The sequence below is a fragment of the Mesoplodon mirus genome (genome assembly GCF_964341445.2).
Source record: "Mesoplodon mirus genome assembly, chromosome: 6".
NCBI classification, from domain to species: domain Eukaryota; kingdom Metazoa; phylum Chordata; class Mammalia; order Artiodactyla; family Ziphiidae; genus Mesoplodon; species Mesoplodon mirus.
In genome coordinates, this window is record NC_138982.1 from 128,747,220 (window position 1) to 128,765,018 (window position 17,799).

Genomic DNA, 17,799 nt, shown 5'->3' on the forward strand with positions numbered 1-17,799 from the left:
ATAGCTGGGAAGGATAAATAGGAAACATCACACAGAAAAGCACAGAAGTCTGAATGTTTATGTCAATGATCTGAGGTTGGAGAATCATCCTCAGTGTGCCTGAAAAATAGAGTCTGGGAAAGAGAGGTGAAAGAAAACCCAAGCAATGGATTGTGAAGACCCTGGTTGCCAGGCTGAAGGGACCTTGCTTTATTGGAAAGGATGAGACATAGAAAGAAGTGTGGCTGAGATATAAAAATTGGTTTTGTTAAAAATACTGAACTTGAGTAACAAAAATATATCAAAAACATCTACATGATGTGGAATGTTTACTGACAAAAGTTTACATCAAATTTTATTTTATTTTGGACTACATGGCTTTTCATTACCACCCCCTGAACACACACAATAATTCACTTTCTACTTTCAAGCAGATAAAGGTTTATTTAAAAAATACAAGTTTACTTTTCTTGACTGACCAATTTTGTGACATTTGCACATGAAATGAAATAAAATGTTTGTCCACAACAAAATATTTTTTCCACATTAGCTTTTGACAGGAAATTGACATGGATTATTCAATAACTATATACAAAGTTGATAGAGCAAAATATTTTCAAGGAAAAAAAATTTCTCTTTATCAAGAAACATTAAACTCTTAAGGGAAATGAACATATGTTCCAAAACCATAACTTTGTCCTAAAGAAAATTTTAAGAATGCTAGTTTTCCCATGATGATGTTATCCAGAATTTGAATTCCCTCATTAAAAGATTTGCCATAATTAGGAAACAGATCAAATAATCAAAACATTTAGAACAAGATAAATTGAAGTTTCCAAAAAGAAAAAAATTAATGTGCTTCAGTAGATATTTGAAGGCCTTTGTGTATACATGCAGAGCTTTAAAGGGAAATTTATTCAAATACTTAAGATGGTAAGTAATGCTCACATGTAAGTATATTTCATTCCAAAAATATCACTGTTTTTGTGGAAGTTTGAAACAAGATTAAATAATTTAATTTAAGACTTAGAAACATTTTTGACTGAACAACCAAATCCTCTCTCCCTTAAAGAAAAGGGGTGGGGGGAGAAAAAAGTTAGATTTGTCAGAATAAAATAAAGTGAAAGATCACAAAGATTTATATGATTTATATGTGTGTAAAAGGAAAACCTTCAGAATCCTTCTGCAGCCCTAAAGAGCTCTAACATGAATTTGGACATCTGCCAATGGGCTTGCCATTGGCAAGGATGCTCTGTGTCTAGACATCTACACAGATAGGTAAGATTCATACTGTTGTATCCAGTGTCACACCTCACAGACCTAGCAAGTAAGTGCAAACCTAGCACATAAGTGACAACAATCACACTCAGAAACTACTGCTTGAGTAGCTGGTATTTCTTAGTTTGTGTCCTGGGCAGAAAGCTCCATTACAGAACTCCCCTGTCAACTCAGACATTGTAATCGTTCTTTCAACAACAATTTGAGGGCTTCTGTGTTTTGGGTGTTGAGGAGAAAGCTGTAAACAGCACACACAACGATCCTTCTCTCAGATAATTTATAAAAGAAACATTAATGAAAAAGTACAGAAAGAAATAGGGTAATTACAGATTGTGACAATTGCTTTGAAGAAGATCAACAAAGTGATGCCTAGGAAAGTAATCAGGGAGAGGCTGCTTTAGATGAAGTAATAAGAAGAGTCAATAAAAAGTTCCAGTTGAGTCAAAGACCTAAGGATGAGGTTGTGCTAGACATCTAAAAAGCCATGGAAGAAGAATTCCAAGGGAAGGGCAATGCTCCTGAAGGGCAAAAGGACTTTTCGTTTATTCAACAGGTATTATAAATATTTCCTAAATGCCAAGCTCAATGTCAAATGTAAAATTCATGTCCTTGATCTAACAAGGTATTTTAGAGAAGTAGGGAGACACATATATAAGCAAGTGAGTCATTGGTGAGTTAAGGGGGTAACATTTGGATTGAGAGATCCAGGAAAATGCTACATTTTATTTGGGTTGAGGGGAGAAGGGGGAAAGAGGAAAGACAGCTAGCTAGGAAAGAGTTAAAAATATTGGTCTGCTACCAGCTGATTCTGTTTGTTTGAACCAGCCAGCTAGCAGGCAGGTTGAGTAACTGTCTTCTGTTATCTTCATTAAGACCCTGAAGAAGCAACATAATGACCAGTCATACATTCAGATTATCTACAGGTATCCATGGCAACAAGTACTAATTGGCTTGCCCTGGGTTCATCTTTTCTGAGAGACTGTCACTCAGATACGTCTTGGTAGAATTTCTAGTCCAGGAAAACTTAACTGAAATGACAGAAAAGAAACTCATGACCTGATAGCTTTTGTTCAGTAACTTTCATAGGAGATGCCTGGTGCAGTGAGGACTCATTATTTTGGCCATGTTCTGAGACTATGGATGGCACTGATGTTATTTATGTTTCAGTTTAGCTTCTGTAGCTCACATGTCATTTGAGACAGCTTGACCTCTGAGAGTCAGATGAAATTGGCTAGATGCCCCCTCCCAGTGGTGGCTGAAGACCAGGAGACTAAGCAGCACAGCAGGCTTCCAGGGACAAACGTGGCTAAACACTTTTCCTAAACTTTTTTTGTCTCAGAGACTTATTTTGCTGAAGAAATTCAGGAAATGGCTCATTTAGTCATTTTGAGAATTCTCATCCTTTTCCTCATCTAGTTGTTCCAGTGAGGACCATTAAGCACACAGGCATTTGTGTGTCACCAACTTTACTGAAGCCACAGGTGATGGAAAGGGATGTTACACCTCAGCTTTAGATCTGTTGAATATCCAACTTTCTGTTTCTGTGGAGTCTCTTGGGCATTTCCATCAACTCAGATTCTAAGCTTTTACCCCATTTCTTGTCTCTCTTCTCTTCTTCCCTTTTTACTCCCTAACTCCAACAAAATGCTGTAAAAATGTTTGCTAACATTGCTGTCAGTCAGGGCTTGGCATTACCAGGATGGGTGGCTATTGGGATGCTGTGACTCATAAGGATTACCTTCCCCAGGGTATTTCTATCATCGGTCAGACAAGCATATCTGCAGTCCTCACTATCACAGCCATTCTTTTGTCTTATTCCTGACCTCTGGAAGGGCCTTTTTCATCTGAGTCTGTCTCCTGAAAGAAGGAAACCTCATAACCAATTTTCCTGCCTCATCAGCCGTTAATTTTTTTTTTTAAGTGCAAAGTAGTTCTCCATATTGGTTGGAGACTGGGGACAGATAAGTAGAGGAGTGAGAGAGTCACATAGTCAAGCTACTTCTAGGAAGGCAGAATGATCTATTATGAGTCAACCTTGATAGCTGGGGCAAGAGTGAGGGTGTGTTCAGGTACAGGACAGGAGGCATAGAGGCATAGAGTGGAAGGAGGAAGGAGGAATTCCATAGAAGGATAGATTTCCACTCATGTGTGTGGCACATAAAGTGCAGAAGACAAAATTTGTTGGCTTTCCAATTTTGTTCAAGGCTGGCTCTTATTCTATAACTCGGACTGAATCAGTGGCCCTGCCTGACCTTAGAGGTGTTTTGCAGACAGGCTCCCCTGTGATCTTGATGAAGTGAAGTAGCTTGGTTAACTCTATTATAGCTAGGGGCAAGACTCTAAATATAAAGTTTGCTGCCTTGTTTTTCATTTGCCCTTCAAAATTTTCACAATCAATATAATCTATAGTTTTTCCCTCCAAAAGGACTCAGTAGATCACTTTACCTCCTTGATATTGATTTACTTAAAATTCTAGTTTTAAAAGAGGGAGGTTAGTCCTTAGTCTTCCCAAATACAGCAAAAATCATTAGTGAAAAATGTAAGGGATCCAAATTAAAAGAATACAGATTATTTAGTATCTTATTTATTTCAGAACATTTAGCAATTCTCTTCCTTTAAACAAAGAATCATTGAGATTAAGAAGTAACTTATGTATAAATCTCTGATACTTATTTTAGGATTTTATTTTTATTTTATTTTATTATTTTTTTGTGGTACACGGGCCTCTCACTGTTGTGGCCTCTCCCGTTGCGGAGCACAGGCTCCAGACACGTAGGCTCAGCGACCATGGCTCACGGGCCCAGCCACGCCACCAGGGAAGACCCTGATTTTAGGATTTTTAAAGTTATGGTAATTCTGTTTTGGTTTTCCCATTAAGTTATAAACTTAGGGGAAGCTAGTACTGATTCTTTTATTTATTTAAAGAGAAACAATCATTTCTGAATTTACATCTAAAAATTTAAAACATACTGAACAGTATAAAAACAAAATAAAAAGTGCCTTGAATTATCTACCACTACTCAGGTAACTGCACTGATAACTACTCAGAATTATCAATTATTAATATATTGTTCTACTTCCTTCTAGTGTTTTTCTATTCAGACATATTAATGCATATATGGATATACACTACTGTACTTATATATGGTATATGTGTATATGTTTATACCTAAACCAAATTTGTCATGCTGGATAGTTTTAAATGATACTTTGCCACCTAACAATATGTCATTGAGTGTTCTTCAAAAACATGAATTTTGAGGCATGCAGAGGGTAAGAACATATGGATGAACCACATTTTATTTTACTATCCTATGTTTTGGAGCATTTCAGTTGTTTACAATTATTTGTTATTAGAAATGAGACTATAATGAATATTTTTGTTCATAAATTTTCTACTCACTTTTGAGGGAATTACTGGATCAAGTGTCATGAATGACTATTTTTACTTTATTTTTTTAATTGAAGTATAGTTGATATACAATATTATATGTTACCTGTGTACAATATAGTGGTTCACAATTTTTAAAAGTTGTACTTCACTTATAGTTATTGTAAAATATTGGCTATATTCCTTGTGTTGTACAATATATCTCCATAGCTTATTTTTTATCCCATAGCTTATTTTATACCTAATAGTTTGTGCTTCTTAATCACCCACCCTATATTGCCCCTCCCCACTTCACTCTCCCTACAGGTTACCACTAGTTTCTTCTCTATATCTGTAAGTCTGCTTCTTTTTTGTTATATTCACTAGTTTGTTGTATTTTTTAGATTCCACATATAAGTGATATCATACAGTATTTGTCTTTCTCTGTCTGACTTATTTCACTTGGCATAATGCCTTCCAAGTCCATCCATGTTGCTGCAAATGGCAAAAATTCCTTCTTTTTTATGGCTGAGTAGTATTCCATATGAATGACTATTTTAAAATAATGTTTGGTGCATATTCTCAGGTTTCCCTCTGGAAGGGATATATCAGTTTCTCCCTTCATAGTGTACAAGGGTGCCATCTCATTGTATTCTCATTGACACTGCGGAATATAATGCTAAGAAGAACTTTGCCAATTTGCTGGGCAAAATGTTCTCTAATTGTTTTAATTATTTTTATCTTTTTTATCTCTGATTGCCACATTGGTAGCTCCATAAGACATATTAATTTTCCTTTCTTTTATTTTAACCTTGAAAAACAATGGTAATAGTTACCTTGTGTGGAAATTGGGACATCTAAATATGTATGAACATGCTATATACATATTAGGAATTACTATTGTTTTTAAGCCACATGGCAAGAATGAGAAATCTTCATTAAGTGAGAGTGAGCTGTAAAGAACATGCTTCATGCTTTGTTGTCCTCATCTGAAACAGAGGCCCTTGGTGCCCATGTTGCATTTACTCAGCTGTCTTCTGACTTTAACCACAGCTGTGGTGGACAGACCGTGGAAACTCAGACTCTTCTCTTACTGACAGGACCTTGCTGCAAGCACTTGCACCTATCTCTCTATAGTCTTCCCCAGACCCTTCTTCAATGCATGGGCCCCCCAGCTGGCTCACATTGGGAAACCCAGAGGTGCAGGGATGGCGGAGGGATTCATGTCCAATGGGAGATGGGAGCCAGTGGGAAAATGTTCCACTCTCATCTTTCAGATGATCAGTTCTGGGAGGCATTTCATGAGTGCTTTCTCAGCAGTTCTGGCAGAATCCCACTCTTGATGCCTATAGCAGAGACTTCATTAAAGCACCATCTCTCTAGTGGTTTTCCTCCTTCCGTGCCTGACTCTCTTTCTTTCCTCACTTCTGCTTCCTGAGATCAGCTTCCAAAAAAACTTAAGTGTAACCAAGTCCTTATTCTAGGCTCTTCTCTTAGGGGAACTCTAACTAAGGCATCATCCTTTTGCCTTCTTACCCAGCAATGCTGAACTTTCCCCCTTCCCCTGTAGAACATTCAGTTAACTAACTCAGCCATTGCATACTGAGTACTGACCATGTGCCAGACAGTACTGTTGTAAGGGCTGTGGATGCAGACTCAGATGCTGCCATCATGGAGCGACATCCTAATGGGGTAGGCTGAAAGTGACACAACAAATAAGTTGTCTTCATGAGACTTCATAAATTCCAAGGAGAAAAAAGTAAGGGAGATAGGAAATGTCTGGGGGAAGGGGTGAGTTGTAATTTTAGATAGTATTTCTAGGGGAGACCTTATTGAGAAGGTCTCATTTGAATAAAGATTGGAAGAAGGTGAGCAAGTGAACCCTGTCAATATCTGTAGTTAAAATATTCCATCTGAGGAAACAGCACATACATGGACCCTAAGATGGGAGCATGCCTGGAGCATGTAGGAATATTAGGAAGCCCAGTGGGGTGGAAGCAAGTTGAAGGAGGAGTAAACTTCACAAACTTAGCTAAAATGTAGACTTCCCACTCTAAGATGGTATGGTAGGCAGAATAATATCCTTCCCAAAATGTCCATGTCCTCATCCCCCAACCCTCTGACTATGTTGTATTCCATGGCCAAAAGGAGTTTGCAGTTGTGATCAAGGATCTTGATGCCATTTGCAGCAACATGGATGGACCTGGAGATTATCATACCAAGTGAAGTAAGTGAGGCAGAGAAAGACAATTACCATATGATGTCACTTATAGGCGGAATCTAAAAAAAAAAAAATTAGACAAATGAACTCATTTACAAAGCAGAAACAGACTCACAGACATAGAAAACAAACTTATGGTTACCAAAGGGGAAAGGTTAAGGGGGAGGGATAAATTGGGAGTTCAGGATTAACATATACACACTACTATACTTAAAATAGATAACCAACAAAGACCTACTGTATAGCACAGGGAATTCTGCTCCATATTCTGTAATAACCTAAATGGAAAAAGAATACATATATGTATATGTATGACTGAATCACTTCGCTGTACACCTCAAACTAACATAACATTATAAATCAACTATAGTCCAATATAAAATAAAAATTTTAAAAAAATTAAGGATCTTGAAATAAAAAGATTATACTGGATTATTTGGGAGGGCCCTAAAAGTAATCACAAATGTCCTTATAAGAGAGAGGCAGGAGCGATTTGAAGATCCTACACTGCTGGTTTTGAAGTTGGAAGGAGAGACCACGAGCCAAGGAAGGCAACACCTCTAGAAGCCAGAAAAGGCAAGAAAGAGATTCTCCTCTAGAGCTTCCAGAAGGAGCGAGGCCCGGCCGACAACTTGATTTAGGACCATAAGACCCAATTTTGAAATTATGACCTCTGTAACTGTAAGATAATAAAATTTGTGTTGTCTTAAGTCATTCAGTTTTTTTTTTTAACATCTTTATTGGAGTATAATTGCGTTACAATGGTGTGTTAGGTTCTGCTTTATAACAAAGTGAATCAGTTATACATATACAAATGTTCCCATATCTCTTCCCTCTTGCACCTCCCTCCCTCCCACCCTCCCTATCCCACCTCTCTAGGTGGTCACAAAGCACGGAGCTGATCTCCCTGTGCTATGCGGCTGCTTCCCACTAGCTATCTATTTTACGTTTGGTAGTGTATATATGTCCATGCCTCTCTCTCACTTTGTCTCAGCTTACCCTTCCCCCTCACCATATCCTCAGGTCCATTCTCTAGTAGGTCTGTGTCTTTATTCTTGTCTTGCCCCTAGGTTCTTCATGAACTTTTTTTTTCTTAGATTCCATATATATGTGTTAGCATACGGTATTTGTTTTGCTCTTTCTCACTTACTTCACAATGTATGACAGACTCCAAGTCCATCCACCTCACTACAAATAACTCAATTTCAGTTCTTTTTATGGATGAGTAATATTCCATTGTATATATGTGCCACATCCTCTTTATCCATTCATCTGTCGATGGACACTTAGGTTGCTTCCATGTCCTGGCTATTGTAAATAGAGCTGCAATGAATATTTTGGTACATGACTCTTTTTGCATTATGGTTTTATAAGGGTATATGCCCAGTAGTGGCATTTCTGGGTCGTATGGTAGTTCTATTTTTAGTTTTTTGAAGAAACTCCATACTGTTCTCCATAGTGGCTGTATCAATTTACATTCCTACCAACAGTGCAAGAGGGTTCACTTTTCTACACACCCTCTCCAGCATTTATTGTTTGTAGATTTTTTGATGATGGCCATTCTGACCGATGTGACATGATATCTCATTGTAGTTTTGATTTGCATTTCTCTAATGATTAATGATGTTGAGCATCCTTTCATCTATTTGTTGGCAATCTGTATGTCTTCCTTGGAGAAATGTCTTTTTAGGTCTTCTGCCCATTTTTGGATTGGGTTGTTTTTTTTTTTTTAATATTGAGCTGCATAAGCTGCTTGTAAATTCTGGAGATTAATCCTTTGTCAGTTGCTTCTTTGCAAATAATTTCTGCCATTCTGAGGGCTGTCTTTTCATCTTGTTTATGGTTTCCTTTGCTGTGCAAACGCTTTTAAGTTTCATTAGGTCCCATATTTTTATTTTTGTTTTAATTTCCATTTCTCTAGGAGGTAGGTCAAAAACGATCTTGCTGTGATTTATGTCATAGAGTGTTCTGCCTATGTTTTCCTCTAAGAGTTTGATAGTGTCTGGCCTTACATTTAGTTCTTTAATCAATTTTGAGTTTATTTTTGTGTTTGATGTTTGGGACTGTTCTAATTTCATACTTTTACACATACTTGTCCAGTTTTCCAGGCACTGCTTATTGAAGAGGCTGCCTTCTCTCCAGTGTATATTCTGGCCTCCTTTATCAAAGATAAGGTGACCATATGTGCGTGGGTTTATCTCTGCACTTTCTATCCTGTACCATTGATCTATATTTCTGTTTTTGTGCCAGTACCATATTGTCTTGATTACTGTAGATTTCTAGTATAGTCTGAAGTCAGGGAGCCTGATTCCTGAAGCTCTGTTTTTCTTTCTCAAGATTGCTTTGGCTATTCAGGGTCTTTTGTGTTTCCATACACATTGTGAAATTTTTTGTTCTAGTTCTGTGAAAAATGCCAGTGGTAGTTTCATAGGGATTACATTGAATCTGTAGATTGCTTTGGGTAATAGAGTCATTTTCACAATGTTGATTCTTCCAATCCAAGAACATGGTATATCTCTCCATCTATTTGTATCATCTTTAATTTCTTTCATCAGTGTCTTATAATTTTCTGCATACATTCTTTTGTCTCCTTACATAGGTTTATTCCTAGATATTTTATTCTTTTTGTTGCAATGGTAAATGGGAGTGTTTCTTTAATTTCATTTTCAGATTTTTCATCATTAGTGTATAGGAATGCCAGAGATTTCTGTGCATTAATTTTGTATCCTGCTACTTTACCAAATTCATTGATTAGCTCTAGTAGATTTCTGGTAGCATCTTTAGGGTTCTCTATGTATAATATCGTATATTCTGCAAACAGTGACAGCTTTACTTCTTCTTTTATTATTTGGATTCCTTTTATTTCTTTTTCTTCTCTGATTGTTGTGCCTAAAACTTCCAAATCTATGTTGAATAAGAGTGGTGAGGGTGGGCAACCTTGTCTTGTTCCTGACCTTAGTGGAAATGGTTTCAGTTTTTCACCATTGAGGACGATGTTGGCTGTGGGTTTGTCATATATGGCCTTTATTATGTTGAGGAAAGTTCCCTCTATGCCTACTTTCTGCAGGGTTTTTATCATAAATGGGTGTTGAATTTTGTCAAAAGCTTTTTCTGCATCTATTGAGATGATCATATGGTTTTTCTCCTTCAATGTGTTAATATGGTTTATCACATTGATTGATTTGCATATATTGAAGAATCCTTGCATTCCTGGGATAAACCCCACTTGATCATGGTTTATGATGCTTTTAATGTGCTGTTGGAATCTGTTTGCTAGTACTTGGTTGAGGATTTTTGCATTTATGTTCATCAGAGATATTGGCTGGTACTTTTCTTTCTTTGTGACATCTTTGTCTGGTTTTGTTATCAGGGTGATGGTGGCCTCATAGAATGAGTTTGGGAGTGTTCCTCCCTCTGTTATATTTTGGAAGATTTTGAGAAGAATATGTGTTAGCTCTTCTCTAAATGTTTGATAGAATTTGCCTGTGAAGCCATCTGGTCCTGGGCTTTTGTTTGTTGGAAGATTTTTAATCACAGTTTCAATTTCAGTGCTTGTGATTGGTCTGTTAATATTTTCTATTTCTTTCTGGTTCAGTGTCAGAAGGTTGTGCATTTCTAAGAATTTGTCCATTTCTTCCAGGTTGTCCATTTTATTGGCATAGAGTTGCTTGTAGTAATCTCTCATGATCCTTTGTATTTCTGCAGTGTCAGTTGTTACTTCTCCTTTTTCATTTCTAATTCTATTGATTTGAGTCTTCTCCCTTTTTTTTCTTGATGAGTATGGCTAATGGGTTTTCAATTTTGTTTATCTTCTCAAAGAAACAGCTTTTAGTTTTATTGATCTTTGCTATCATTTCCTTCATTTCTTTTTCATTTATTTCTGATCTAATCTTTACGATTTCCTTCCTTCTGGTAACTTTGGGTGTTTTTTGTTCTTCTTTCTCTAATTGCTTTAGGTGTAATGTTAGATTGTTTATTTGAGATGTTTCTTGTTTCTTAAGGTAGGATTGTGTTGCTGTAAACTTCCTTCTAGAACTGCTTTTGCTGCATCCCAAAGGTTTTGGGTCATCGTGTTTTCATTGTCATTTGTTTTTAGGTAATTTTTATTTCCTCTTTGATTTCTTTAGTGATCTCTTGGTTATTAAGTAATGTACTGTTTAGCCTCCATGTGTTTGTATTTTTTACAGATTTTTTTTCCTGTAATTCATATCTAGTCTCATAGCATTGTGGTCGGAAAAGATACTTGATAAGATTTCAATTTTCTTAAATTTACCAAGGCTTGATTTGTGACCCAAGATACGATCTATCCTGGAGAATGTTCCATGAGCACTTGAGAAGACAGTTTGTTCTGTTATTTTTGGATGGAATGTCCTATAAATATCAATTAAGTCCATCTTGTTTAATCTATCATTTAAATCCTGTGTTTTGATATTTATTTTCATTTTGGATGATCTGTCCATTGGTAAAAGTGGGGTGTTAAAGTCCCCTACTATGATTGTGTTACTGTCCATTCCCCCTTTTATGACTGTTAGTATTTGCCTTATGTATTGAGGTGCTCCTATGTTGGGTGCATAAATATTTACAATTGTTATATCTTCTTCTTGGATAGATCCCTTGATCATTATGTAGTGTCCTTCTTTGCTCTTGTAATAGTCTTTATTTTAAAGTCTATTGTGTCTGATATGAGACTTGCTACTCCAGCTTTCTTTTGATTTCCATTTGCATGGAATATCTTTTTCCATCCCCTCACTTTCATTCTGTATGTGTCCCTAGGTCTGAAGTAGGTCTCTTGTAGACAGCATATATATGGGTCTTGTTTTTGTATCCATTCAGCCAGTCTATGTTTATTGGTTGGAGCATTGAATCCATTTACATTTAAGGTAATTATCGATATGTATGTTCCTATGACCATTTTCTTAATTGTTTTGGGTTTGTTATTGTAGTTCTTTTCCTTCTGTTGTGTTTCTTGCCTAGAGAAGTTCCTTTAGCATTTGTTGTAAAGCTGTTTTGATGGTGCTGAATTCTCTTAGCTTTTGTTTGTCTGTAAAGGTTTTAATTTCTCCATCAACTCTGAATGAGATCCTTGCTGGGTAGAGTAATCTTGGTTGTAGGTTTTTCTCCTCTATCACTTTAAATATGTCCTGCCACTCCCTTCTGGCTTGCAGAGTTTCTGCTGAAAGATCAGCTGTTAACCTTATGGGGATTCCCTTGTGTGTTATTTGTTGTTTTTCCCTCGCTGCTTTTAATATTTTTTCTTTGTATTTAAGTTTTGTTCATTTGATTAATATGTGTCTTGGTGTGTAAGTCATTCAGGTGGTGGCAATTTGAGGACCTTTAAAAAGCAACATAGCTGATTAGTGCTTAGATCCAGTCAAGAGGATCGCTACGTTATGCCTTATTCTTGCAAGGGCCCCACTCTGAAGGACCTCGTACTGTAAGATGAAGTGTCCTTGGGGTGGAGGGAATGTGCCCATCTGAGTCTGTGCCCTGCCTCTTTGGACCACAGCATCCTGGAATTCCTCCTCACGTATCATGGAACCTACTTCTAGTGTCTCTGCCAGTGCTTGGATTGTATTTCCTGGGAATCAGATTCTGAGGAGCTTAGCAATCAATGTGTTTATAAAGGAGTGGTCTTGAGATGGAAGCCTTGGGATGCTCGGGGAAGTAAGCAGGATTAGGCAGAGGGAGAAGTTGAGCTGTGTTACAGGTCCAGCAAAAGTCTTAGCTGACCACATGGGAGCTCGGGAGCTCGAATTGGGCCAGGTCAGGCAGGCCTGTATAGTCTCACATCAGTCGGTCATTGAATGTGGGATGCCCATGGAATGAGCATGATCTTGGGTAAGGCAGCTTTTTGCAGCTGAGCAATCCTAAAGAAGCTAATAACAAAGAATGATCTATCTGCCTGCAGTGCTCCCGTACAATGGGGCAACATGTCTTTCATTGAAAGGGGTCTTGGAGTCATATCACAGGGCTCACTATGGCAGACCCCTTCCTCGAGTCTGTTATCAAAAGAGGAGATAACTGCACTGGCACACATACCCTGCTCCTAAGTGTGGCCAAGGGGAGGCTGATTGTGGGGTATGGGGCCTTGGGGTTGAGCTTCAGTTGTTGAGCTGGGATTTCTACATGTGAGTTTATGAAGGCCTTTGAGGTGTGGCATGAAGGTGGGGTAGGAAGGAATGGAACAGGCCTCAGGCCAGAGGCTGGGGGCTGGCTCTTCCCTCACTTCATGTTCTGGCAAAGTACCCCAAAATTTTGGAGAACTCTTGAACCTGGGTTCCCAGGTTGTCATGCAGGAGGATTTGTCAAGGCAGAAGAGTAGGACTTATTTAACAGTATATTAACTTGATTTAACTCTTTAAAAATCTTTTAAAGATAGATGGAATAGGGGCCTCCGTTTGTACTCTTGCCCTGAGCCCTGCAAATGTGGGGGCTTTAGCTGACCACTTGTCCCTGTTGGATCATTTCTGGATAAATTCAGCAGAACTTTGCATGGCATGAGATTCACTACGTCATACTTTGTGAAGTAAAACTTTTCCCAATTGAAATCCTAAATTTAATTTTTCGTATGATAATTCAGTTTACTTGGTTTAGAAAAAGATAATGGGGCATGGGGAATTTCTCTTTAGGAATTATGGTCATATTCATTTCACCCATTGGAGTCAGTCACATGGTCCCCATTGCCTTTGCTCTGATGCATATGCTTTGCTATTTTTACTAGGTCATTTTCCAGTATCCTGTGGGCCAGTGAGAGCCATGCTGGGAAGCAATCACATTTTCATGGCAAGACAGACCTCCCAGCTGCTAAGCTCCTTTAGGGTAAGAGAGGAGCGGCCCTCGCTAAGATGGAGAGAACTTTCTGGAGATATCTATCCCTTGGTGCACATGGACCATTTCCCATCTCAGCTGGAATCCAGTCTAAAGTAGGTGGTTTATTCCCCTTTACTGTCTCATATAAACTAGAACTCTTGCTCACTTGTTCTTCATGTTTCTAGTAGACATGTATTGTTTTTGCCTGTCCTGAAACACTTTCCCCTTACTTTATACATATCCCTCCTACTCACTCCTTGGGTTCAGGAGAGCTGTCAACCACAGTGGCCTACTCTTCTTCCCCTGCTCGGTAAGTGCAGGAAGGGAGTGTATGTAACCCTGGCACATCTGGATAATCTTTGCCAGGTCTTTAACTTTGAACAGAGTAACAACTTAGGCTAAAGCTGGTTAAAACTGACTTGTTTTAGAGGAAGCATCCAGAAGAGACATGTTACTGCTACTGAGCTCTCTTGGGCTACCCTTACCTATCCTTACTTAAGCTTGCTGGGTTGGCTTTCTTTCTGATTTTGTGAGCTACCCAGAAACTTTCTAATAAGTTCTTTTGTTTACCTAAGTTAGCCAGAGTTGCTGGCAAGGAAAGAGTCCTAAGTGTCACACTATTCTTTCCATTTGGAATGCCTTCCCCCAACCCAACCCTACTTCCAGCTTCATGCCCTACATCTAGCCCATTTTACTTTCTTGACTTGATGGGATAGCCTACTATTTCCTCCTAGAATTTTTCCTCACTGATTGCCTGGATGGCAAATCAGAAATTATTCTAACTTACTGTAGTGAACTTTCAATATCAGAACACAGTTGGATTTTTCTCTCCTAGTATCTCTGTTAGCCCAGTGTGATGATTAAATCTAGGAAACTAGAACTCATAATGCTTTATGCTGATGTTGGTTTCTATCTTTAACCTTTAGAAAGTCCATAAGTTGGACAAAAAGCTAAAGTAAAATTAGAGCAATGTTAAGTTGTTCTGTTTCAGGGTAGTGTGTGTATCACAAATTGATTGTCACAATAATTCTCTTTAATAAACAACAACAATCTCAGTGGGATACAGCAATAAGTGTTTATTTAGCTTCTAGGTCTGCAGGTTCAGCCAATCAGCCCTGGATTAGGCTCATTGCATGTGTTTACAGTCAGCTATAGGGTGGGTAGGGGCTCTGCTTAGGTTGGCTAAGCTCTCTTCCACTTCTGTGTGGCTTCTAAGATGGTCCTGCTAGGATGACTGGGACAACTCAGCTCTGGTCCTTGCATCTCTCATTCTCCTCCTGGTACAAGAGGGCTTGCTGGGGCATGTCTTTTTATGGCAGTGGCAGAAGTAAGCTCAATCATGGAGGTGACTTCCATGCCTTTGTTTGTGTCACACTCATCATAATCTTATTGGCTTAAAGCGAGTCAAATGTCTGAGCACGAGATGGGAGATTGCTATAGAGTTACAGACAAAGGGTATAGCTATAGGGATGAATGACAAACTCGGGCCATTACTACCTTTGATCTACCACAGGGGTACACTTTATTTCTTTTTTTCCCTTGCTTTCCTGCATTTTATGATCTTTCTACAATAAAGCCTACAGTTTTTTTAATAAAGGAAATTTTCCAAACTAGAGCAGATTGAAATTTGTTGAAAACTTAGAAAGAACTGTATGTATTATGTACCTTTGCCTATTCCATTGACTAAAGTACATAGTAATTTATTACAACTTACCAAATCAACTAAACTGCTTGAGTACTCACGTTATTCTCACATTGGGTAAATACATCTTTCCCTGTTTCTATTCACTGTGACTAGAGCTGGTAATTGAGTACTGAAATTTATTTCTCTTATAGACTTGAATGTACCAGTAATACTCTGGTGAGGATTAAGTGCTGTGTGCTGTCTTGCTAGGGACTGAACCCAATGAACTGCTTATTTCTGTAAGCTATTTACAGTGAGTTTGGAATTTCATAAAACCAGAAGACAAAGCATGAGAACCTACTCATTTATCTTTTTTTTTACATCAACTTTTTCGTGTCCAAGTGATTGTCATGCTTTTAGAGGGACATGAGGCATGTAACTTAGGTTTAATTGAAGAAGTTCGTCGTTTTTACATTGTACCTTATAGCTGAAATGTTCAGATTCTGATCATGGAACAGAATTTACCATGACTGTGGTTCAATTATCAAGTCTGAAAGAAAGCCCACTTCTTCAGAGAGGTCTTTCCAGACTATCCTGTAAAATATCTATTCTCTGCTATTATTCTCTAGCTCATTCTTGTTAGTTTATTTCACACAGCTACCACCACTAATAGTTATTTAATTATTTGACACTTTGTTTGTTTTCCCACCTCCTTCACCTGAATGTAAGCTCCTCAACAGCAGGGATCATACCTGTCCTGTACATAGTGGCACTCCTAATGCCAAACACAGTGCCTGGAATGACATGTGTATTATATGAAGGAAGAGCCATCATAATTTAAACATTTACATTTAAGAACCATATGTGTTAATTACCCAACTCATATTTTTTTTATCTTACAGTTGTAAAATAAAAGAAACAAACAACATTGGTTTTCTCTTGTTAAAAATAGTTGCATCTCTGCTAGAGGCCCCATCCAACAGTACCTTCAATATACACCTGATTAATTAGAAGTAACACCAACTGTTTGGTAGCAATGGTGGTTATAGGGTCAGAATCAGAAGTACCAATGACTCTCAAACATTCACAGTGGAACAGCTGTCTAGGACTCATGGACATTGGTGGGCAGGTGCAATAAACCTTCCTGATTTTGAGGAAAATCTGTAACTTGGAATCTACTCAATAAAATATCACACCATCGTACAGGCTAACTTGTGGGGACGTGTTCGTGTGGGTGTATTTGCATGGTTAGGATTACGTGAAGATAGATGAAAAGGTCACAAGCTGGGTGACTTAAACATAGAAATTATTTTCTTACATTTCCAGAGGCTAGAAGTTTGATCAAGGTATCTGCAGATTTGATTTCTTCTGAGAGCCATGAGGGAAGAATCTGCCCCAGGCTTCTCTCCTTGAGTTATAGATGGTCTTCTGCCTGTGTCTTTATGTGTCCTTCCCTCTGTATGTGTCAGTCTCTAAATTCTTCTTATAAAAACACTAGTCGTATTGGATTAAGGCCCACCCTAATGACCTCTTTTCAACTTAATTATCTCTTAAAAATTTTTTAAATTAATTAATTAAATTAATGAATTATGTTTGGCAGCATTGTATCTTCATTGCTGCACGTGGGCTTTTTCTAGTTGCGGCGAGAGGGAGCTACTCTTCATTGCAGTGCAGAGGCTTCTCATTGCAGTGACTTCTCTTGTTGTGGAACACAGGCTCTAGGTATGCAGGCTTCAGTAGTTGTGGTTCATGGGCTCAGTAGTTGTGGCTCGCAGGTTCTAGAGCGCAGGCTCAGTAGTTGTGGTGCACGGGCTTAGTTGCTCCATGGCTTGTGGGATTTTCCCAGACCAGGGCTTGAACCTGTCTTAGCAGAGGGATTCTTAACCACTGAGCCACCAAGGAAGCCCCTCAACTTAATTATCTCTTTAAATAAAGGCTGTATTTCCATATACAATCACATCCTGAGGTTCTGGGGTTAGAACTTCAATGTATGGATTTTGGGGGGAACACAATTCAGCCCATGACTACTGGTCTCCAGCAAAGTCTGTCCCTCTTGATATTGTGCAACCTGTTCCGCATAGCACAAGGGCCATGGCCTCATCAGCAAGAGGAGTTTGTCTAAGCAAGTGGATCTGGGCTGAGACTCTAACTCCTACCTGTCCAGAGAAATGGCATCTTCTCAAAACCTTGCTGAGTTTCCCAAATCTGCATATCTGGTCCTTTCCATTGGCCCCTGAATGCATATTCCAGTTACCCTGTATCTTAGTCTGCATGGGTGGTGACTGGATATTCTGCTAAGCTCTTGATAAACTTCTCTCCTTTTGATGGAGGCTCTCACCTGGGGTTGAGCATCAGAATCACTTCACCTTCTCTTCTAGAGCTTCTTCAGTAAAGAGGAAAAGGAAAAGGTATAATTTCTAGTAAAACAAACAAAAAACACTAGTTGAGCCTTACCTCATCACCTCCCTAAGCAATCATAACATAATAATAATGATAATACCATTTACTGACTACTCA